This window comes from Ranitomeya imitator, chromosome 10, assembly GCF_032444005.1.
Source record: "Ranitomeya imitator isolate aRanImi1 chromosome 10, aRanImi1.pri, whole genome shotgun sequence".
NCBI classification, from domain to species: Eukaryota; Metazoa; Chordata; class Amphibia; order Anura; family Dendrobatidae; genus Ranitomeya; species Ranitomeya imitator.
Window position 1 is genome coordinate 144,374,499 of NC_091291.1, and position 25,007 is coordinate 144,399,505.

The 25,007-nt window shown below is 50.5% G+C and overlaps 1 protein-coding gene across 6 annotated transcripts in view; it reads left to right on the plus strand.

The window, feature by feature from the left end:
• Positions 1-25,007, plus strand: part of LOC138651732 (CMP-N-acetylneuraminate-beta-galactosamide-alpha-2,3-sialyltransferase 4-like) — a 230,505-nt gene that overhangs the window by 52,341 nt on the left and 153,157 nt on the right. For 3 of the 6 annotated variants that reach the window (XM_069742160.1, XM_069742168.1, XM_069742161.1), the window contains one exon: positions 2,148-2,525. The exons of the other annotated variants lie outside the window; for them this stretch is intronic. The gene's annotated coding sequence lies outside the window, so the exon portion shown is untranslated. The remainder of the gene's footprint in view (positions 1-2,147; positions 2,526-25,007) is intronic. 6 annotated transcript variants of the gene reach the window in all.

Here is a 25,007-nt window from a genome sequence, read left to right on the forward strand (position 1 = left end):
AATACTGCTCCTATGTACAAGAATATATCTACTATAATACTGCCCCTATGTACAAGAATATAACTACTATAATACTGCTCCTATGTACAAGAATATAACTACTATAATACCGCCCCTATGTACAAGAATATAACTACTATAATACCGCCCCTATGTACAAGAATATAACTACTATAATACTGCCCCTATATACAAGAATATAACTACTATAATACTGCTCCTATATACAAGAATATAAGTACTATAATACTGCTCCTATGTACAAGAATATAACTACTATAATACTGCTCCTATATACAAGAATGTAACTACTATAATACTGCCCCTATGTACAAGAATATAACTACTATACTACTGCTCCTATGTACAAGAATATAACTACTATAATACCGCCCCTATGTACAAGAATATAACTACTATAATACCGCCCCTATGTACAAGAATATAACTACTATAATACTGCCCCTATATACAAGAATATAACTACTATAATACTGCTCCTATGTACAAGAATATAACTACTATAATACTGCTCCTATGTACAAGAATATAACTACTATAATACCGCCCCTATGTACAAGAATATAACTACTATAATACTGCCACCCTTTGCACCCACAGACGTTATACATTATTATCCTCCACATAGAAAGAGAATGAATGGCACCAGGTGTCTGGCCAAATCAAGTGATATAGAGTTAGATCTGTATTGACCTGTAAAAATGGTTATTTTCCACTGCTGGGAATCTGGTGCTCTGCATCATTTAACAATAAATGCGTCCAAGCAATTTAGAAAAGAAGATGCGGCACTCACCCAGTGGCAGTGAAGAAAATGTCCTTTTTATTTCTCCATCCAACGGGTACAGACATTTTACTTGGAGGTGGCGGGTGTATGTGAGGGAGCGGGGAGAGAGGAGCGGACGGCGGCTGTTTTGCGTGTATAGCGATTCTCCAGGTCCGCTCCTCTCCCACCGCTCCCTCACATACACCCGCCACCTCCAAGTAAAATGTCTGTACCCGTTGGATGGAGAAATAAAAAGGACATTTTCTTCACTGCCACTGGGTGAGTGCCGCATCTTCTTTTCTACATTGCTTGGACGCATTTATTGTTCTTCCTCTGAGCGGTGTCCGGGGTCATGTCAGCCGTCCCCTCTGGGCCTTGTCAGCAGTTCTCGATGATATTTGCCGTCTCTGTGAGTATTTTGCCTTGTGTCAGTGTGGACATAATATTTACTCTCCGGCTCCTTGTGTCAGGTGAGGAGGGATGTGATGTTTGCTGGGATCTAGATTGTGAGCCCCCATCGGGGACAGTGATGATAAGGTGTGCAAACTGTAAAGTGCTGCGGAATATGTTAGCGCTATATAAAAATAAAAGATTAGATTATTATTATCTGCGGCTCTTCTATGCCCAGTAGAAATGTCGTGAATTATCAGGGTGACAACTTGCAGCGTGATTGCTCTATAGTGTTCTCTGAGATGAGGCGACTTCTTGCGCTAAGTTCTCACGGTGTATATATATATATATATATATATATATATATATATATACAGTACCGTATATATATATATATATGTGCCTATTACAGTATATATATATATATATATATATGTGCCTATTACAGTTTGTTCTCTTGCTATAGTTGTGTTTAATTTGAAGATTTTCTTGCAGATGGATGAGATTTTGAAAATCTGCAGGCAAAAAGCTCAGGAAATCATAAGTAGTGTCATCCATAGCGTTTAAAAAAAAAAGAGGAAAAATACAAACAAACATAAAAAGCGCATAAATAGTGCAAGAAAGCGAAATGAGCGACCGTAATTGATGCAGAAATGATGGTGAAAATGTGCAGCGTGAAAAACTCCCAAAGTCCGCACACTCAGGGGGGGAACAACTGGGGACATTGGCACTAAAACGCCGTGAATTTCCAAATATAAATCAGATGTAAATATCTGGATTATAACATCACGCGCCCACAGTGAAGAACAGAGCAGGAGAACAATGGACATCAAGATAGGCGCAACGTAAAGAAGAAAATGGTACAAAACAGAAAAAAAACAACAGGAAAATCTAGACAAAGAAATAATAGGTGCAGATGTAATAATGGCTGCGGCAGCACAGACCCCGATTCATTGTGTTTCTCTCCCATCAGGTAGAGCCGTGGTGGAAACATCTGTGACCTGTTCTATGTACAACTCTGAAGCCCGGAATGTTCTAGAAACCCCGGATCATTGCCACCACCATCTTGAGCTGTTGAACGATTCCTTCTTCCAGGCTGAGGATTCTTACCCATCGCTCCACCTGGGCAATGGGACAAATGTCTGCACAGTCAATAATCCAGAACCTGGAGCCATCGCAGCGTTATAACCACGGTGCTATAAAGTATCCAGCATTGTAATACTGGAGCAGGAGAGAAGGGACTGGAGAGAAGGGACTGGAGGGAAGGGACTGGAGGGAAGGGACTGGAGGGAAGGGACTGGAGAGAAGGGACTGGAGAGAGCCGCTGCTTCTTCTGGACCAGAACCTTCAGGTAAGGTGCCAATGGGGCCCGCTCTTCTCTTTGGATAAGGCCCGGTTGTTGCAATGATTCCTCCAGAATTTGGGGATCTGCGGTCTCCTAGTGCTGGGATTGCCAGCTGTAATTTGGGAAAACTTGGTGGTAAGTGGTCTGTTTACCTGCAGCGCCTCCGCTGGGGAATAGAGGTAGCACAAGGTGGCCATTGCACAGAATAGGTGTGTGATGCAGGACAGGTGGGGTCCTCTGGAGCGGGGACGCTCTTGTAGCCCCCCGTTCCCCATTTTTGATGCTCGAGCCTCGTTTTACTACTTCCATCTCCTGCACAGGATCCTGCCATAGACTGGAGATCCGTCCACATGTTGGAGGGCAGGATGTCCAGCAGATTCCTACAAGCTGCCGCCTGGGAATCACATCACAAGGTCTGCGCTGCTCATCATGCGGGACAGCGCCGCCATGATCATGTAGAAAAGAAACAAGACAATATTCCGTGATGGGACCTGTCATCATCATTACACCTGTGAGGTCACAGCCCATTGAGACAAACTTTATTTTATCTTCCATATGCAAATCAGATTGCAAGTGCAGAGTGGGCGTGTCGGTGCAGTCTATGGCTCCTCTCCGCCTCCCCAGCGCCGCTCTTTGCTAGTTGATTGACGGAGCCTCTTCTACGTCACCTCCTCCTGCACAATATGAGAGTATAGGAGCTTCTTCACGAGCAGATGATTGGAGGACGGACGATTGGCGGGATGTTCATTCCAGATGATTGTTCTGTGCAAACATAGTAACATAGTAACATAGTAACATAGTTAGTAAGGCCGAAAAAAGACATTTGTCCATCCAGTTCAGCCTATATTCCGTCATAATAAATCCCCAGATGTACGTCCTTTTACAGAACCTAATAATTGTATGATACAATATTGTTCTGCTCCAGGAAGACATCCAGGCCTCTCTTGAACCCCTCGACTGAGTTCGCCATCACCACCTCCTCAGGCAAGCAATTCCAGATTCTCACTGCCCTAACAGTAAAGAATCCTCTTCTATGTTGGTGGAAAAACCTTCTCTCCTCCAGACGCAAAGAATGCCCCCTTGTGCCCGTCACCTTCCTTGGTATAAACAGATCCTCAGCGAGATATTTGTATTGTCCCCTTATATACTTATACATGGTTATTAGATCGCCCCTCAGTCGTCTTTTTTCTAGACTAAATAATCCTAATTTCGCTAATCTATCTGGGTATTGTAGTTCTCCCATCCCCTTTATTAATTTTGTTGCCCTCCTTTGTACTCTTTCTAGTTCCATTATATCCTTCCTGAGCACCGGTGCCCAAAACTGGACACAGTACTCCATGTGCGGTCTAACTAGGGATTTGTACAGAGGCAGTATAATGCTCTCATCATGTGTATCCAGACCTCTTTTAATGCAGCCCATGATCCTGTTTGCCTTGGCAGCTGCTGCCTGGCACTGGCTGCTCCAGGTAAGTTTATCATTAACTAGGATCCCCAAGTCCTTCTCCCTGTCAGATTTACCCAGTGGTTTCCCGTTCAGTGTGTAATGGTGATATTGATTCCCTCTTCCCATGTGTATAACCTTACATTTATCATTGTTAAACCTCATCTGCCACCTTTCAGCCCAAGTTTCCAACTTATCCAGATCCATCTGTAGCAGAATACTATCTTCTCTTGTATTAACTGCTTTACATAGTTTTGTATCATCTGCAAATATCGATATTTTACTGTGTAAACCTTCTACCAGATCATTAATGAATATGTTGAAGAGAACAGGTCCCAATACTGACCCCTGCGGTACCCCACTGGTCACAGCGACCCAGTTAGAGACTATACCATTTATAACCACCCTCTGCTTTCTATTTCTAACATGGCGCAGTCATCCGGCGAACAGACCGTTTACAGGAGAAAAAAAATCACCACTATCGTCAGCGCATGGATGCGTGTGCACAGGACGCGTGCGGACGATCACATCAGTGAGTGCGCTTCTTCCCCCTACTCTGGCATCCTAAGGAAACTGGGCAGGAAACCAACCACTTGTGTGTGGCGGACCGGGGCTTGGTGATGGCGCCCCGACAGGTGGAAATCGGCACATCTGAGCGCACTACTGGTACGACACCAGCACGGCACATCATGGGGCAGAGCCCGGTTGGGCGGCACCATGGACCCTCGGCCTACAGTCGAGTGACGACACCCGGCGCAGCTCGTGCTTCATTGTCCATCGTTCCTTTCCATCCATATTGTCCTGTGGTCCCAGGGTGTCGTCACAGGAGAGTATTTAGGCAGTTTCTTTGAGGAACCCCTCCATGACGGTCACTTTTGGAGTTTGTGGGGTTGGTTTCTGGCCGGGCCCACAGGGCACTCGCCCCTATAATCCTGGGACACAAGTGCAGTCCATTATTTATGTAGATTGACATACGAAGAAGAAGGAAATATCCTGTGCCCATGTGATAGATGATGGGAGTGATCGTCCATGTGGTGCAGATGTTGGGAGTGATCGTCCATGTGGTGCAGATGTTGGGAGTGATCGTCCATGTGATAGATGATGGGAGTGATCGTCCATGTGGTGCAGATGTTGGGAGTGATCGTCCATGTGATAGATGATGGGAGTGATCGTCCATGTGGTGCAGATGTTGGGAGTGATCGTCCATGTGATAGATGATGGGAGTGATCGTCCATGTGGTGCAGATGTTGGGAGTGATCGTCCATGTGATAGATGATGGGAGTGATCATCTATGTGATAGATGATGGGAGTGATCGTCCATGTGGTGCAGATGATGGGAGTGATCGTCCATGTGGTGCAGATGTTGGGAGTGATCGTCCATGTGGTGCAGATGATGGGAGTGATCGTCCATGTGGTGCAGATGTTGGGAGTGATCGTCCATGTGATAGATGTTGGGAGTGATCGTCCATGTGGTGCAGATGATGGGAGTGATCGTCCATGTGGTGCAGATGTTGGGAGTGATCGTCCATGTGGTGCAGATGATGGGAGTGATCGTCCATGTGATAGATGTTGGGAGTGATCGTCCATGTGGTGCAGATGTTGGGAGTGATCATCCATGTGGTGCAGATGTTGGGAGTGATCGTCCATGTGGTGCAGATGTTGGGAGTGATCGTCCATGTGATAGATGATGGGAGTGATCATCTATGTGATAGATGATGGGAGTGATCGTCCATGTGATAGATGTTGGGAGTGATCGTCCATGTGGTGCAGATGTTGGGAGTGATCGTCCATGTGATAGATGTTGGGAGTGATCATCCATGTGGTGCAGATGTTGGGAGTGATCATCCATGTGGTGCAGATGTTGGGAGTGATCGTCCATGTGGTGCAGATGTTGGGAGTGATCGTCCATGTGATAGATGATGGGAGTGATCATCTATGTGATAGATGATGGGAGTGATCGTCCATGTGATAGATGTTGGGAGTGATCGTCCATGTGGTGCAGATGTTGGGAGTGATCGTCCATGTGGTGCAGATGATGGGAGTGATCGTCCATGTGGTGCAGATGTTGGGAGTGATCGTCCATGTGGTGCAGATGTTGGGAGTGATCATCCATGTGGTGCAGATGTTGGGAGTGATCATCCATGTGGTGCAGATGATGGGAGTGATCGTCCATGTGGTGCAGATGTTGGGAGTGATCGTCCATGTGGTGCAGATGTTGGGAGTGATCATCCATGTGGTGCAGATGTTGGGAGTGATCGTCCATGTGGTGCAGATGTTGGGAGTGATCGTCCATGTGGTGCAGATGTTGGGAGTGATCGTCCATGTGATAGAAGTTGGGAGTGATCGTCCATGTGGTGCAGATGTTGGGAGTGATCATCCATGTGGTGCAGATGTTGGGAGTGATCATCCATGTGGTGCAGATGATGGGAGTGATCGTCCATGTGGTGCAGATGATGGGAGTGATCGTCCATGTGGTGCAGATGTTGGGAGTGATCGTCCATGTGGTGCAGATGTTGGGAGTGATCGTCCATGTGGTGCAGATGTTGGGAGTGATCATCCATGTAATAGATGATGGGAGTGATCATCCATGTGATAGATGTTGGGAGTGATCATCCATGTGATAGATGATGGGAGTGATCATCCATGTGATAGATGTTGGGAGTGATCATCCATGTGGTGCAGATGTTGGGAGTGATCGTCCATGTGGTGCAGATGTTGGGAGTGATCGTCCATGTGGTGCAGATGATGGGAGTGATCGTCCATGTGGTGCAGATGATGGGAGTGATCGTCCATGTGGTGCAGATGTTGGGAGTGATCGTCCATGTGGTGCAGATGATGGGAGTGATCGTCCATGTGATAGATGATGGGAGTGATCGTCCATGTGGTGCAGATGATGGGAGTGATCGTCCATGTGGTGCAGATGTTGGGAGTGATCGTCCATGTGGTGCAGATGATGGGAGTGATCGTCCATGTGGTGCAGATGATGGGAGTGATCGTCCATGTGGTGCAGATGATGGGAGTGATCGTCCATGTGGTGCAGATGTTGGGAGTGATCGTCCATGTGGTGCAGATGATGGGAGTGATCGTCCATGTGGTGCAGATGTTGGGAGTGATCGTCCATGTGGTGCAGATGTTGGGAGTGATCATCCATGTGGTGCAGATGTTGGGAGTGATCGTCCATGTGGTGCAGATGTTGGGAGTGATCGTCCATGTGGTGCAGATGTTGGGAGTGATCGTCCATGTGGTGCAGATGATGGGAGTGATCGTCCATGTGGTGCAGATGTTGGGAGTGATCGTCCATGTGGTGCAGATGATGGGAGTGATCGTCCATGTGATAGATGTTGGGAGTGATCGTCCATGTGGTGCAGATGTTGGGAGTGATCGTCCATGTGATAGATGATGGGAGTGATCGTCCATGTGGTGCAGATGTTGGGAGTGATTGTCCATGTGGTGCAGATGTTGGGAGTGATCGTCCATGTGATAGATGATGGGAGTGATCGTCCATGTGGTGCAGATGTTGGGAGTGATCGTCCATGTGGTGCAGATGTTGGGAGTGATCGTCCATGTGATAGATGATGGGAGTGATCGTCCATGTGGTGCAGATGTTGGGAGTGATCGTCCATGTGGTGCAGATGATGGGAGTGATCGTCCATGTGATAGATGTTGGGAGTGATCGTCCATGTGGTGCAGATGATGGGAGTGATCGTCCATGTGGTGCAGATGATGGGAGTGATCGTCCATGTGGTGCAGATGATGGGAGTGATCGTCCATGTGGTGCAGATGATGGGAGTGATCGTCCATGTGGTGCAGATGATGGGAGTGATCGTCCATGTGGTGCAGATGTTGGGAGTGATCGTCCATGTGGTGCAGATGTTGGGAGTGATCGTCCATGTGATAGATGATGGGAGTGATCGTCCATGTGGTGCAGATGTTGGGAGTGATCGTCCATGTGGTGCAGATGTTGGTAGTGATCGTCCATGTGATAGATGTTGGGAGTGATCGTCCATGTGGTGCAGATGTTGGGAGTGATCGTCCATGTGGTGCAGATGATGGGAGTGATCGTCCATGTGATAGATGTTGGGAGTGATCGTCCATGTGGTGCAGATGATGGGAGTGATCGTCCATGTGGTGCAGATGATGGGAGTGATCGTCCATGTGGTGCAGATGATGGGAGTGATCGTCCATGTGGTGCAGATGATGGGAGTGATCGTCCATGTGGTGCAGATGATGGGAGTGATCGTCCATGTGGTGCAGATGTTGGGAGTGATCGTCCATGTGGTGCAGATGATGGGAGTGATCGTCCATGTGGTGCAGATATTGGGAGTGATCGTCCATGTGGTGCAGATGATGGGAGTGATCGTCCATGTGGTGCCGTGCAGATGTTGGGAGTGATTGTCCATGTGGTGCAGATGTTGGGAGTGATCGTCCATGTGGTGCAAATGTTGGGAGTGATTGTCCATGTGGTGCAGATGATGGGAGTGATCGTCCATGTGGTGCCGTGCAGATGTTGGGAGTGATCGTCCATGTGGTGCAGATGTTGGGAGTGATCGTCCATGTGGTGCAGATGTTGGGAGTGATCGTCCATGTGGTGCAGATGTTGGGAGTGATCGTCCATGTGGTGCAGATGATGGGAGTGATCGTCCATGTGATAGATGATGGGAGTGATCGTCCATGTGGTGCAGATGTTGGGAGTGATCGTCCATGTGATAGATGATGGGAGTGATCGTCCATGTGGTGCAGATGTTGGGAGTGATTGTCCATGTGATAGATGATGGGAGTGATCGTCCATGTGGTGCAGATGTTGGGAGTGATCGTCCATGTGATAGATGATGGGAGTGATCGTCCATGTGGTGCAGATGATGGGAGTGATCGTCCATGTGGTGCAGATGATGGGAGTGATCGTCCATGTGGTGCAGATGTTGGGAGTGATCGTCCATGTGGTGCAGATGATGGGAGTGATCGTCCATGTGGTGCAGATGATGGGAGTGATCGTCCATGTGGTGCAGATGTTGGGAGTGATCGTCCATGTGATAGATGTTGGGAGTGATCGTCCATGTGGTGCAGATGTTGGGAGTGATCGTCCATGTGGTGCAGATGTTGGGAGTGATCGTCCATGTGGTGCAGATGTTGGGAGTGATCGTCCATGTGGTGCAGATGTTGGGAGTGATCGTCCATGTGGTGCAGATGATGGGAGTGATCGTCCATGTGGTGCAGATGTTGGGAGTGATCGTCCATGTGGTGCAGATGATGGGAGTGATCGTCCATGTGGTGCAGATGTTGGGAGTGATTGTCCATGTGGTGCAGATGTTGGGAGTGATCGTCCATGTGGTGCAGATGTTGGGAGTGATCGTCCATGTGGTGCAGATGATGGGAGTGATCGTCCATGTGGTGCAGATGTTGGGAGTGATCGTCCATGTGATAGATGTTGGGAGTGATCGTCCATGTGGTGCAGATGTTGGGAGTGATCGTCCATGTGGTGCAGATGATGGGAGTGATCGTCCATGTGGTGCAGATGTTGGGAGTGATCGTCCATGTGGTGCAGATGTTGGGAGTGATCGTCCATGTGGTGCAGATGATGGGAGTGATCGTCCATGTGATAGATGATGGGAGTGATCGTCCATGTGGTGCAGATGATGGGAGTGATCGTCCATGTGGTGCAGATGATGGGAGTGATCGTCCATGTGGTGCAGATGATGGGAGTGATCGTCCATGTGGTGCAGATGATGGGAGTGATCGTCCATGTGGTGCAGATGATGGGAGTGATCGTCCATGTGGTGCAGATGTTGGGAGTGATCGTCCATGTGGTGCAGATGATGGGAGTGATCGTCCATGTGGTGCAGATGATGGGAGTGATCGTCCATGTGGTGCAGATGTTGGGAGTGATCGTCCATGTGGTGCAGATGATGGGAGTGATCGTCCATGTGGTGCAGATGTTGGGAGTGATCGTCCATGTGGTGCAGATGTTGGGAGTGATCGTCCATGTGGTGCAGATGATGGGAGTGATCGTCCATGTGATAGATGATGGGAGTGATCGTCCATGTGGTGCAGATGATGGGAGTGATCGTCCATGTGGTGCAGATGATGGGAGTGATCGTCCATGTGGTGCAGATGATGGGAGTGATTGTCCATGTGGTGCAGATGATGGGAGTGATCGTCCATGTGGTGCAGATGATGGGAGTGATCGTCCATGTGGTGCAGATGTTGGGAGTGATCGTCCATGTGGTGCAGATGTTGGGAGTGATCGTCCATGTGGTGCAGATGATGGGAGTGATCGTCCATGTGGTGCAGATGATGGGAGTGATCGTCCATGTGGTGCAGATGATGGGAGTGATCGTCCATGTGGTGCAGATGATGGGAGTGATCGTCCATGTGGTGCAGATGATGGGAGTGATCGTCCATGTGGTGCCGTGCAGATGTTGGGAGTGATCGTCCATGTGGTGCAGATTTTGGGAGTGATCGTCCATGTGGTGCAGATGTTGGGAGTGATCGTCCATGTGGTGCAGATGTTGGGAGTGATCGTCCATGTGGTGCAGATGATGGGAGTGATCGTCCATGTGGTGCAGATGATGGGAGTGATTGTCCATGTGGTGCAGATGATGGGAGTGATCGTCCATGTGGTGCCGTGCAGATGTTGGGAGTGATCGTCCATGTGGTGCAGATGTTGGGAGTGATCGTCCATGTGGTGCAGATGATGGGAGTGATCGTCCATGTGGTGCAGATGTTGGGAGTGATCGTCCATGTGGTGCAGATGTTGGGAGTGATCATCCATGTGGTGCAGATGTTGGGAGTGATCGTCCATGTGATAGATGATGGGAGTGATCGTCCATGTGGTGCAGATGTTGGGAGTGATCGTCCATGTGGTGCAGATGTTGGGAGTGATCGTCCATGTGATAGATGATGGGAGTGATCGTCCATGTGGTGCAGATGTTGGGAGTGATCGTCCATGTGGTGCAGATGTTGGGAGTGATCGTCCATGTGATAGATGATGGGAGTGATCGTCCATGTGGTGCAGATGTTGGGAGTGATCGTCCATGTGGTGCAGATGTTGGGAGTGATCGTCCATGTGATAGATGATGGGAGTGATCGTCCATGTGGTGCAGATGTTGGGAGTGATCGTCCATGTGGTGCAGATGATGGGAGTGATCGTCCATGTGATAGATGTTGGTAGTGATCGTCCATGTGGTGCAGATGATGGGAGTGATCGTCCATGTGGTGCAGATGATGGGAGTGATCGTCCATGTGGTGCAGATGATGGGAGTGATCGTCCATGTGGTGCAGATGATGGGAGTGATCGTCCATGTGGTGCAGATGATGGGAGTGATCGTCCATGTGGTGCAGATGTTGGGAGTGATCGTCCATGTGGTGCAGATGTTGGGAGTGATCGTCCATGTGATAGATAATGGGAGTGATCGTCCATGTGGTGCAGATGTTGGGAGTGATCGTCCATGTGGTGCAGATGTTGGTAGTGATCGTCCATGTGATAGATGTTGGGAGTGATCGTCCATGTGGTGCAGATGTTGGGAGTGATCGTCCATGTGGTGCAGATGATGGGAGTGATCGTCCATGTGGTGCAGATGTTGGGAGTGATCGTCCATGTGGTGCAGATGATGGGAGTGATCGTCCATGTGATAGATGATGGGAGTGATCGTCCATGTGGTGCAGATGTTGGGAGTGATCGTCCATGTGATAGATGATGGGAGTGATCGTCCATGTGGTGCAGATGTTGGGAGTGATTGTCCATGTGATAGATGATGGGAGTGATCGTCCATGTGGTGCAGATGTTGGGAGTGATCGTCCATGTGATAGATGATGGGAGTGATCGTCCATGTGGTGCAGATGATGGGAGTGATCGTCCATGTGGTGCTGATGATGGGAGTGATCGTCCATGTGGTGCAGATGTTGGGAGTGATCGTCCATGTGGTGCAGATGATGGGAGTGATCGTCCATGTGGTGCAGATGATGGGAGTGATCGTCCATGTGGTGCAGATGTTGGGAGTGATCGTCCATGTGATAGATGTTGGGAGTGATCGTCCATGTGGTGCAGATGTTGGGAGTGATCGTCCATGTGGTGCAGATGATGGGAGTGATCGTCCATGTGGTGCAGATGTTGGGAGTGATTGTCCATGTGGTGCAGATGTTGGGAGTGATCGTCCATGTGGTGCAGATGTTGGGAGTGATCGTCCATGTGGTGCAGATGATGGGAGTGATCGTCCATGTGGTGCAGATGTTGGGAGTGATCGTCCATGTGATAGATGTTGGGAGTGATCGTCCATGTGGTGCAGATGTTGGGAGTGATCGTCCATGTGGTGCAGATGATGGGAGTGATCGTCCATGTGGTGCAGATGTTGGGAGTGATCGTCCATGTGGTGCAGATGATGGGAGTGATCGTCCATGTGGTGCAGATGTTGGGAGTGATCGTCCATGTGATAGATGTTGGGAGTGATCGTCCATGTGGTGCAGATGATGGGAGTGATCGTCCATGTGGTGCAGATGATGGGAGTGATCGTCCATGTGGTGCAGATGATGGGAGTGATCGTCCATGTGGTGCAGATGATGGGAGTGATCGTCCATGTGGTGCAGATGTTGGGAGTGATCGTCCATGTGGTGCAGATGATGGGAGTGATCGTCCATGTGGTGCAGATGATGGGAGTGATCGTCCATGTGGTGCAGATGTTGGGAGTGATCGTCCATGTGGTGCAGATGATGGGAGTGATCGTCCATGTGGTGCAGATGTTGGGAGTGATCGTCCATGTGGTGCAGATGTTGGGAGTGATCGTCCATGTGGTGCAGATGATGGGAGTGATCGTCCATGTGATAGATGATGGGAGTGATCGTCCATGTGGTGCAGATGATGGGAGTGATCGTCCATGTGGTGCAGATGATGGGAGTGATCGTCCATGTGGTGCAGATGATGGGAGTGATCGTCCATGTGGTGCAGATGATGGGAGTGATCGTCCATGTGGTGCAGATGATGGGAGTGATCGTCCATGTGGTGCAGATGTTGGGAGTGATCGTCCATGTGGTGCAGATGTTGGGAGTGATCGTCCATGTGGTGCAGATGATGGGAGTGATCGTCCATGTGGTGCAGATGATGGGAGTGATCGTCCATGTGGTGCAGATGATGGGAGTGATCGTCCATGTGGTGCAGATGATGGGAGTGATCGTCCATGTGGTGCAGATGATGGGAGTGATCGTCCATGTGGTGCCGTGCAGATGTTGGGAGTGATCGTCCATGTGGTGCAGATTTTGGGAGTGATCGTCCATGTGGTGCAGATGTTGGGAGTGATCGTCCATGTGGTGCAGATGTTGGGAGTGATCGTCCATGTGGTGCAGATGATGGGAGTGATCGTCCATGTGGTGCAGATGATGGGAGTGATTGTCCATGTGGTGCAGATGATGGGAGTGATCGTCCATGTGGTGCCGTGCAGATGTTGGGAGTGATCGTCCATGTGGTGCAGATGTTGGGAGTGATCGTCCATGTGGTGCAGATGATGGGAGTGATCGTCCATGTGGTGCAGATGTTGGGAGTGATCGTCCATGTGGTGCAGATGTTGGGAGTGATCGTCCATGTGGTGCAGATGTTGGGAGTGATCGTCCATGTGGTGCAGATGATGGGAGTGATCGTCCATGTGGTGCAGATGTTGGGAGTGATCGTCCATGTGGTGCAGATGATGGGAGTGATCGTCCATGTGATAGATGTTGGGAGTGATCGTCCATGTGGTGCAGATGTTGGGAGTGATCGTCCATGTGATAGATGATGGGAGTGATCGTCCATGTGGTGCAGATGTTGGGAGTGATCGTCCATGTGGTGCAGATGTTGGGAGTGATCGTCCATGTGATAGATGATGGGAGTGATCGTCCATGTGGTGCAGATGTTGGGAGTGATCGTCCATGTGGTGCAGATGTTGGGAGTGATCGTCCATGTGATAGATGATGGGAGTGATCGTCCATGTGGTGCAGATGATGGGAGTGATCGTCCATGTGGTGCAGATGATGGGAGTGATCGTCCATGTGGTGCAGATGTTGGGAGTGATCGTCCATGTGGTGCAGATGTTGGGAGTGATCGTCCATGTGATAGATAATGGGAGTGATCGTCCATGTGGTGCAGATGTTGGGAGTGATCGTCCATGTGCAGATGTTGGTAGTGATCGTCCATGTGATAGATGTTGGGAGTGATCGTCCATGTGGTGCAGATGTTGGGAGTGATCGTCCATGTGGTGCAGATGATGGGAGTGATCGTCCATGTGATAGATGTTGGGAGTGATCGTCCATGTGGTGCAGATGATGGGAGTGATCGTCCATGTGGTGCAGATGATGGGAGTGATCGTCCATGTGGTGCAGATGTTGGGAGTGATCGTCCATGTGGTGCAGATGTTGGGAGTGATTGTCCATGTGGTGCAGATGATGGGAGTGATCGTCCATGTGGTGCCGTGCAGATGTTGGGAGTGATCGTCCATGTGGTGCAGATGTTGGGAGTGATCGTCCATGTGGTGCAGATGTTGGGAGTGATCGTCCATGTGGTGCAGATGTTGGGAGTGATCGTCCATGTGGTGCAGATGATGGGAGTGATCGTCCATGTGATAGATGATGGGAGTGATCGTCCATGTGGTGCAGATGTTGGGAGTGATCGTCCATGTGATAGATGATGGGAGTGATCGTCCATGTGGTGCAGATGTTGGGAGTGATTGTCCATGTGATAGATGATGGGAGTGATCGTCCATGTGGTGCAGATGTTGGGAGTGATCGTCCATGTGATAGATGATGGGAGTGATCGTCCATGTGGTGCAGATGATGGGAGTGATCGTCCATGTGGTGCAGATGATGGGAGTGATCGTCCATGTGGTGCAGATGTTGGGAGTGATCGTCCATGTGGTGGAGATGATGGGAGTGATCGTCCATGTGGTGCAGATGATGGGAGTGATCGTCCATGTGGTGCAGATGTTGGGAGTGATCGTCCATGTGGTGCAGATGTTGGGAGTGATCGTCCATGTGGTGCAGATGTTGGGAGTGATCGTCCATGTGGTGCAGATGATGGGAGTGATCATCCATGTGGTGCAGATGTTGGGAGTGATCGTCCATGTGATAGATGTTGGGAGTGATCGTCCATGTGGTGCAGATGATGGGAGTGATCGTCCATGTGGTGCAGATGTTGGGAGTGATCGTCCATGTGGTGCAGATGTTGGGAGTGATCGTCCATGTGGTGCAGATGATGGGAGTGATCGTCCATGTGATAGATGATGGGAGTGATCGTCCATGTGGTGCAGATGATGGGAGTGATCGTCCATGTGGTGCAGATGATGGGAGTGATCGTCCATGAGGTGCAGATGATGGGAGTGATCGTCCATGTGGTACAGATGATGGGAGTGATCGTCCATGTGGTGCAGATGATGGGAGTGATCGTCCATGTGGTGCAGATGTTGGGAGTGATCGTCCATGTGGTGCAGATGATGGGAGTGATCGTCCATGTGGTGCAGATGATGGGAGTGATCGTCCATGTGGTGCAGATGTTGGGAGTGATCGTCCATGTGGTGCAGATGATGGGAGTGATCGTCCATGTGGTGCAGATGATGGGAGTGATCGTCCATGTGGTGCAGATGTTGGTAGTGATCGTCCATGTGGTGCAGATGTTGGGAGTGATCGTCCATGTGGTGCAGATGTTGGGAGTGATCGTCCATGTGGTGCAGATGATGGGAGTGATCGTCCATGTGATAGATGATGGGAGTGATCGTCCATGTGGTGCAGATGATGGGAGTGATCGTCCATGTGGTGCAGATGATGGGAGTGATCGTCCATGTGGTGCAGATGATGGGAGTGATCGTCCATGTGGTGCAGATGATGGGAGTGATCGTCCATGTGGTGCAGATGATGGGAGTGATCGTTCATGTGGTGCAGATGTTGGGAGTGATCGTCCATGTGGTGCAGATGTTGGGAGTGATCGTCCATGTGGTGCAGATGATGGGAGTGATCGTCCATGTGGTGCAGATGATGGGAGTGATCGTCCATGTGGTGCAGATGATGGGAGTGATCGTCCATGTGGTGCAGATGATGGGAGTGATCGTCCATGTGGTGCAGATGATGGGAGTGATTGTCCATGTGGTGCAGATGATGGGAGTGATCGTCCATGTGGTGCCGTGCAGATGTTGGGAGTGATCGTCCATGTGGTGCAGATGTTGGGAGTGATCGTCCATGTGGTGCAGATGTTGGGAGTGATCGTCCATGTGGTGCAGATGTTGGGAGTGATCGTCCATGTGATAGATGTTGGGAGTGATCGTCCATGTGATAGATGATGGGAGTGATCGTCCATGTGATAGATGTTGGGAGTGATCGTCCATGTGGTGCAGATGTTGGGAGTGATCGTCCATGTGGTGCAGATGATGGGAGTGATCGTCCATGTGGTGCAGATGTTGGGAGTGATCGTCCATGTGGTGCAGATGTTGGGAGTGATCGTCCATGTGATAGATGTTGGGAGTGATCGTCCATGTGGTGCAGATGTTGGGAGTGATCGTCCATGTGGTGCAGATGATGGGAGTGATCGTCCATGTGGTGCAGATGATGGGAGTGATCGTCCATGTGGTGCAGATGATGGGAGTGATCGTCCATGTGGTGCAGATGATGGGAGTGATCGTCCATGTGGTGCAGATGATGGGAGTGATCGTCCATGTGATAGATGATGGGAGTGATCGTCCATGTGATAGATGTTGGGAGTGATCGTCCATGTGGTGCAGATGTTGGGAGTGATCGTCCATGTGGTGCAGATGATGGGAGTGATCGTCCATGTGGTGCAGATGATGGGAGTGATCGTCCATGTGGTGCAGATGATGGGAGTGATCGTCCATGTGGTGCAGATGTTGGGAGTGATCGTCCATGTGGTGCAGATGTTGGGAGTGATCGTCCATGTGGTGCAGATGTTGGGAGTGATCGTCCATGTGGTGCAGATGTTGGGAGTGATCGTCCATGTGGTGCAGATGATGGGAGTGATCGTCCATGTGGTGCAGATGATGGGAGTGATCGTCCATGTGGTGCAGATGTTGGGAGTGATCGTCCATGTGGTGCAGATGTTGGGAGTGATCGTCCATGTGGTGCAGATGATGGGAGTGATCGTCCATGTGGTGCAGATGTTGGGAGTGATCGTCCATGTGATAGATGATGGGAGTGATCGTCCATGTGGTGCAGATGTTGGGAGTGATCGTCCATGTGGTGCAGATGTTGGGAGTGATCGTCCATGTGGTGCAGATGATGGGAGTGATTGTCCATGTGGTGCAGATGATGGGAGTGATCGTCCATGTGGTGCCGTGCAGATGTTGGGAGTGATCGTCCATGTGGTGCAGATGTTGGGAGTGATCGTCCATGTGGTGCAGATGTTGGGAGTGATCGTCCATGTGGTGCAGATGTTGGGAGTGATCGTCCATGTGGTGCAGATGATGGGAGTGATCGTCCATGTGATAGATGATGGGAGTGATCGTCCATGTGGTGCAGATGATGGGAGTGATCGTCCATGTGGTGCAGATGTTGGGAGTGATCGTCCATGTGATAGATGATGGGAGTGATCGTCCATGTGGTGCAGATGATGGGAGTGATCGTCCATGTGGTGCAGATGATGGGAGTGATCGTCCATGTGGTGCAGATGATGGGAGTGATCGTCCATGTGATAGATGATGGGAGTGATCGTCCATGTGGTGCAGATGATGGGAGTGATCGTCCATGTGGTGCAGATGTTGGGAGTGATCGTCCATGTGATAGATGATGGGAGTGATCGTCCATGTGGTGCAGATGATGGGAGTGATCGTCCATGTGATAGATGATGGGAGTGATCGTCCATGTGGTGCAGATGTTGGGAGTGATCGTCCATGTGGTGCAGATGATGGGAGTGATCGTCCATGTGGTGCAGATGATGGGAGTGATCGTCCATGTGATAGATGATGGGAGTGATCGTCCATGTGGTGCAGATGTTGGGAGTGATCGTCCATGTGGTGCAGATGATGGGAGTGATCGTCCATGTGGTGCAGATGATGGGAGTGATCGTCCATGTGGTGCAGATGTTGGGAGTGATCGTCCATGTGATAGATGATGGGAGTGATCGTCCATGTGGTGCAGATGTTGGGAGTGATCGTCCATGTGGTGCAGATGATGGGAGTGATCGTCCATGTGGTGCAGATGATGGGAGTGATCGTCCATGTGGTGCAGATGATGGGAGTGATCGTCCATGTGGTGCAGATGTTGGGAGTGATCGTCTATGTGGTGCAGATGTTGGGAGTGATCGTCCATGTGGTGCAGATGATGGGAGTGATCGTCCATGTGGTGCAGATGATGGGAGTGATCGTCCATGTGGTGCAGATGATGGGAGTGATCGTCCATGTGGTGCAGATGATGGGAGTGATCGTCCATGTGGTGCAGATGATGGGAGTGATCGTCCATGTGGTGCAGATGTTGGGAGTGATCGTCTATGTGGTGCAGATGTTGGGAGTGATCGTCCATGTGGTGCAGATGATGGGAGTGATCGTCCATGTGGTGCAGATGTTGGGAGTGATCGTCCATGTGGTGCAGATGTTGGGAGTGATCGTCCATGTGGTGCAGATGTTGGGAGTGATCGTCCATGTGGTGCAGATGATGGGAGTGATCGTCCATGTGGTGCAGATGATGGGAGTGATCGTCCATGTGGTGCAGATGTTGGGAGTGATCGTCCATGTGATAGATGATGGGAGTGATCGTCCATGTGGTGCAGATGTTGGGAGTGATCGTCCATGTGGTGCAGATGATGGGAGTGATCGTCCATGTGGTGCAGATGATGGGAGTGATCGTCCATGTGGTGCAGATGATGGGAGTGATCGTCCATGTGGTGCAGATGTTGGGAGTGATCGTCCATGTGGTGCAGATGTTGGGAGTGATCGTCCATGTGGTGCAGATGATGGGAGTGATCGTCCATGTGGTGCAGATGTTGGGAGTGATCGTCCATGTGGTGCAGATGATGGGAGTGATCGTCCATGTGGTGCAGATGTTGGGAGTGATCGTCCATGTGGTGCAGATGATGGGAGTGATCGTCCATGTGGTGCAGATGTTGGGAGTGATCGTCCATGTGATAGATGATGGGAGTGATCGTCCATGTGATAGATGATGGGAGTGATCGTCCATGTGGTGCAGATGTTGGGAGTGATCGTCCATGTGGTGCAGATGATGGGAGTGATCGTCCATGTGGTGCAGATGTTGGGAGTGATCGTCCATGTGATAGATGATGGGAGTGATCGTCCATGTGGTGCAGATGATGGGAGTGATCGTCCATGTGGTGCAGATGATGGGAGTGATCGTCCATGTGGTGCAGATGTTGGGAGTGATCGTCCATGTGGTGCAGATGTTGGGAGTGATCGTCCATGTGGTGCAGATGTTGGGAGTGATCGTCCATGTGATAGATGATGGGAGTGATCGTCCATGTGGTGCAGATGATGGGAGTGATCGTCCATGTGGTGCAGATGTTGGGAGTGATCGTCCATGTGGTGCAGATGTTGGGAGTGATCGTCCATGTGATAGATGATGGGAGTGATCGTCCATGTGGTGCAGATGATGGGAGTGATCGTCCATGTGGTGCAGATGATGGGAGTGATCGTCCATGTGGTGCAGATGTTGGGAGTGATCGTCCATGTGGTGCAGATGTTGGGAGTGATCGTCCATGTGACAGATGATGGGAGTGATCGTCCATGTGGTGCAGATGATGGGAGTGATCGTCCATGTGGTGCAGATGATGGGAGTGATCGTCCATGTGGTGCAGATGTTGGGAGTGATCGTCCATGTGGTGCAGATGTTGGGAGTGATCGTCCATGTGGTGCAGATGATGGGAGTGATCGTCCATGTGGTGCAGATGTTGGGAGTGATCGTCCATGTGATAGATGATGGGAGTGATCGTCCATGTGGTGCAGATGATGGGAGTGATCGTCCATGTGGTGCAGATGTTGGGAGTGATCGTCCATGTGGTGCAGATGTTGGGAGTGATCGTCCATGTGGTGCAGATGTTGGGAGTGATCGTCCATGTGATAGATGTTGGGAGTGATCGTCCATGTGATAGATGATGGGAGTGATCGTCCATGTGGTGCAGATGTTGGGAGTGATCGTCCATGTGGTGCAGATGTTGGGAGTGATCGTCCATGTGGTGCAGATGTTGGGAGTGATCGTCCATGTGGTGCAGATGATGGGAGTGATCGTCCTTGTGGTGCAGATGTTGGGAGTGATCGTCCATGTGGTGCAGATGTTGGGAGTGATCGTCCATGTGGTGCAGATGTTGGGAGTGATCATCCATGTGGTGCAGATGATGGGAGTGATCGTCCATGTGAGAGATGATGGGAGTGATCGTCCATGTGGTGCAGATGTTGGGAGTGATCGTCCATGTGGTGCAGATGTTGGGAGTGATCGTCCATGTGGTGCAGATGTTGGGAGTGATCGTCCATGTGGTGCAGATGTTGGGAGTGATCGTCCATGTGGTGCAGATGTTGGGAGTGATCGTCCATGTGGTGCAGATGATGGGAGTGATCGTCCATGTGGTGCAGATGTTGGGAGTGATCGTCCATGTGGTGCAGATGTTGGGAGTGATCGTCCATGTGGTGCAGATGTTGGGAGTGATCGTCCATGTGGTGCAGATGATGGGAGTGATCGTCCATGTGGTGCAGATGTTGGGAGTGATCGTCCATGTGGTGCAGATGATGGGAGTGATCGTCCATGTGGTGCAGATGTTGGGAGTGATCGTCCATGTGGTGCAGATGTTGGGAGTGATCGTCCATGTGGTGCAGATGATGGGAGTGATCGTCCATGTGGTGCAGATGTTGGGAGTGATCGTCCATGTGGTGCAGATGTTGGGAGTGATCGTCCATGTGGTGCAGATGTTGGGAGTGATCATCCATGTGGTGCAGATGATGGGAGTGATCGTCCATGTGATAGATGATGGGAGTGATCGTCCATGTGATAGATGTTGGGAGTGATCGTCCATGTGGTGCAGATGTTGGGAGTGATCGTCCATGTGGTGCAGATGATGGGAGTGATCGTCCATGTGGTGCAGATGTTGGGAGTGATCGTCCATGTGGTGCAGATGTTGGGAGTGATCGTCCATGTGGTGCAGATGTTGGGAGTGATCATCCATGTGGTGCAGATGATGGGAGTGATCGTCCATGTGATAGATGATGGGAGTGATCGTCCATGTGATAGATGTTGGGAGTGATCGTCCATGTGGTGCAGATGATGGGAGTGATCGTCCATGTGGTGCAGATGATGGGAGTGATCGTCCATGTGGTGCAGATGATGGGAGTGATCGTCCATGTGATAGATGATGGGAGTGATCGTCCATGTGATAGATGATGGGAGTGATCGTCCATGTGGTGCAGATGTTGGGAGTGATCGTCCATGTGATAGATGTTGGGAGTGATCGTCCATGTGGTAGATGATGGGAGTGATCGTCCATGTGGTGCAGATGTTGGGAGTGATCGTCCATGTGGTGCAGATGTTGGGAGTGATTGTCCATGTGGTGCAGATGATGGGAGTGATCGTCCATGTGGTGCCGTGCAGATGTTGGGAGTGATCGTCCATGTGGTGCAGATGTTGGGAGTGATCGTCCATGTGGTGCAGATGTTGGGAGTGATCGTCCATGTGGTGCAGATGTTGGGAGTGATCGTCCATGTGGTGCAGATGTTGGGAGTGATCGTCCATGTGGTGCAGATGTTGGGAGTGATCGTCCATGTGGTGCAGATGTTGGGAGTGATCGTCCATGTGATAGATGATGGGAGTGATCGTCCATGTGGTGCAGATGATGGGAGTGATCGTCCATGTGGTGCAGATGTTGGGAGTGATCGTCCATGTGATAGATGATGGGAGTGATCGTCCATGTGGTGCAGATGATGGGAGTGATCGTCCATGTGATAGATGATGGGAGTGATCGTCCATGTGGTGCAGATGTTGGGAGTGATCGTCCATGTGGTGCAGATGATGGGAGTGATCGTCCATGTGGTGCAGATGATGGGAGTGATCGTCCATGTGGTGCAGATGTTGGGAGTGATCGTCCATGTGATAGATGATGGGAGTGATCGTCCATGTGGTGCAGATGTTGGGAGTGATCGTCCATGTGGTGCAGATGATGGGAGTGATCGTCCATGTGGTGCAGATGATGGGAGTGATCGTCCATGTGGTGCAGATGATGGGAGTGATCGTCCATGTGGTGCAGATGTTGGGAGTGATCGTCTATGTGGTGCAGATGTTGGGAGTGATCGTCCATGTGGTGCAGATGATGGGAGTGATCGTCCATGTGGTGCAGATGTTGGGAGTGATCGTCCATGTGGTGCAGATGATGGGAGTGATCGTCCATGTGGTGCAGATGTTGGGAGTGATCGTCCATGTGGTGCAGATGTTGGGAGTGATCGTCCATGTGGTGCAGATGTTGGGAGTGATCGTCCATGTGGTGCAGATGATGGGAGTGATCGTCCATGTGGTGCAGATGATGGGAGTGATCGTCCATGTGGTGCAGATGTTGGGAGTGATCGTCCATGTGATAGATGATGGGAGTGATCGTCCATGTGGTGCAGATGTTGGGAGTGATCGTCCATGTGGTGCAGATGATGGGAGTGATCGTCCATGTGGTGCAGATGATGGGAGTGATCGTCCATGTGGTGCAGATGATGGGAGTGATCGTCCATGTGGTGCAGATGTTGGGAGTGATCGTCCATGTGGTGCAGATGTTGGGAGTGATCGTCCATGTGGTGCAGATGATGGGAGTGATCGTCCATGTGGTGCAGATGTTGGGAGTGATCGTCCATGTGGTGCAGATGATGGGAGTGATCGTCCATGTGGTGCAGATGTTGGGAGTGATCGTCCATGTGGTGCAGATGATGGGAGTGATCGTCCATGTGGTGCAGATGTTGGGAGTGATCGTCCATGTGATAGATGATGGGAGTGATCGTCCATGTGATAGATGATGGGAGTGATCGTCCATGTGGTGCAGATGTTGGGAGTGATCGTCCATGTGGTGCAGATGATGGGAGTGATCGTCCATGTGGTGCAGATGTTGGGAGTGATCGTCCATGTGATAGATGATGGGAGTGATCGTCCATGTGGTGCAGATGATGGGAGTGATCGTCCATGTGGTGCAGATGATGGGAGTGATCGTCCATGTGGTGCAGATGTTGGGAGTGATCGTCCATGTGGTGCAGATGTTGGGAGTGATCGTCCATGTGGTGCAGATGTTGGGAGTGATCGTCCATGTGATAGATGATGGGAGTGATCGTCCATGTGGTGCAGATGATGGGAGTGATCGTCCATGTGGTGCAGATGTTGGGAGTGATCGTCCATGTGGTGCAGATGTTGGGAGTGATCGTCCATGTGATAGATGATGGGAGTGATCGTCCATGTGGTGCAGATGATGGGAGTGATCGTCCATGTGGTGCAGATGATGGGAGTGATCGTCCATGTGGTGCAGATGTTGGGAGTGATCGTCCATGTGGTGCAGATGTTGGGAGTGATCGTCCATGTGACAGATGATGGGAGTGATCGTCCATGTGGTGCAGATGATGGGAGTGATCGTCCATGTGGTGCAGATGATGGGAGTGATCGTCCATGTGGTGCAGATGTTGGGAGTGATCGTCCATGTGGTGCAGATGTTGGGAGTGATCGTCCATGTGGTGCAGATGATGGGAGTGATCGTCCATGTGGTGCAGATGTTGGGAGTGATCGTCCATGTGATAGATGATGGGAGTGATCGTCCATGTGGTGCAGATGATGGGAGTGATCGTCCATGTGGTGCAGATGTTGGGAGTGATCGTCCATGTGGTGCAGATGTTGGGAGTGATCGTCCATGTGGTGCAGATGTTGGGAGTGATCGTCCATGTGATAGATGTTGGGAGTGATCGTCCATGTGATAGATGATGGGAGTGATCGTCCATGTGGTGCAGATGTTGGGAGTGATCGTCCATGTGGTGCAGATGTTGGGAGTGATCGTCCATGTGGTGCAGATGTTGGGAGTGATCGTCCATGTGGTGCAGATGATGGGAGTGATCGTCCTTGTGGTGCAGATGTTGGGAGTGATCGTCCATGTGGTGCAGATGTTGGGAGTGATCGTCCATGTGGTGCAGATGTTGGGAGTGATCATCCATGTGGTGCAGATGATGGGAGTGATCGTCCATGTGAGAGATGATGGGAGTGATCGTCCATGTGGTGCAGATGTTGGGAGTGATCGTCCATGTGGTGCAGATGTTGGGAGTGATCGTCCATGTGGTGCAGATGTTGGGAGTGATCGTCCATGTGGTGCAGATGTTGGGAGTGATCGTCCATGTGGTGCAGATGTTGGGAGTGATCGTCCATGTGGTGCAGATGATGGGAGTGATCGTCCATGTGGTGCAGATGTTGGGAGTGATCGTCCATGTGGTGCAGATGTTGGGAGTGATCGTCCATGTGGTGCAGATGTTGGGAGTGATCGTCCATGTGGTGCAGATGATGGGAGTGATCGTCCATGTGGTGCAGATGTTGGGAGTGATCGTCCATGTGGTGCAGATGATGGGAGTGATCGTCCATGTGGTGCAGATGTTGGGAGTGATCGTCCATGTGGTGCAGATGTTGGGAGTGATCGTCCATGTGGTGCAGATGATGGGAGTGATCGTCCATGTGGTGCAGATGTTGGGAGTGATCGTCCATGTGGTGCAGATGTTGGGAGTGATCGTCCATGTGGTGCAGATGTTGGGAGTGATCATCCATGTGGTGCAGATGATGGGAGTGATCGTCCATGTGATAGATGATGGGAGTGATCGTCCATGTGGTGCAGATGTTGGGAGTGATCGTCCATGTGATAGATGATGGGAGTGATCGTCCATGTGGTGCAGATGATGGGAGTGATCGTCCATGTGGTGCAGATGATGGGAGTGATCGTCCATGTGGTGCAGATGTTGGGAGTGATCGTCCATGTGGTGCAGATGTTGGGAGTGATCGTCCATGTGGTGCAGATGTTGGGAGTGATCGTCCATGTGATAGATGATGGGAGTGATCGTCCATGTGGTGCAGATGATGGGAGTGATCGTCCATGTGGTGCAGAT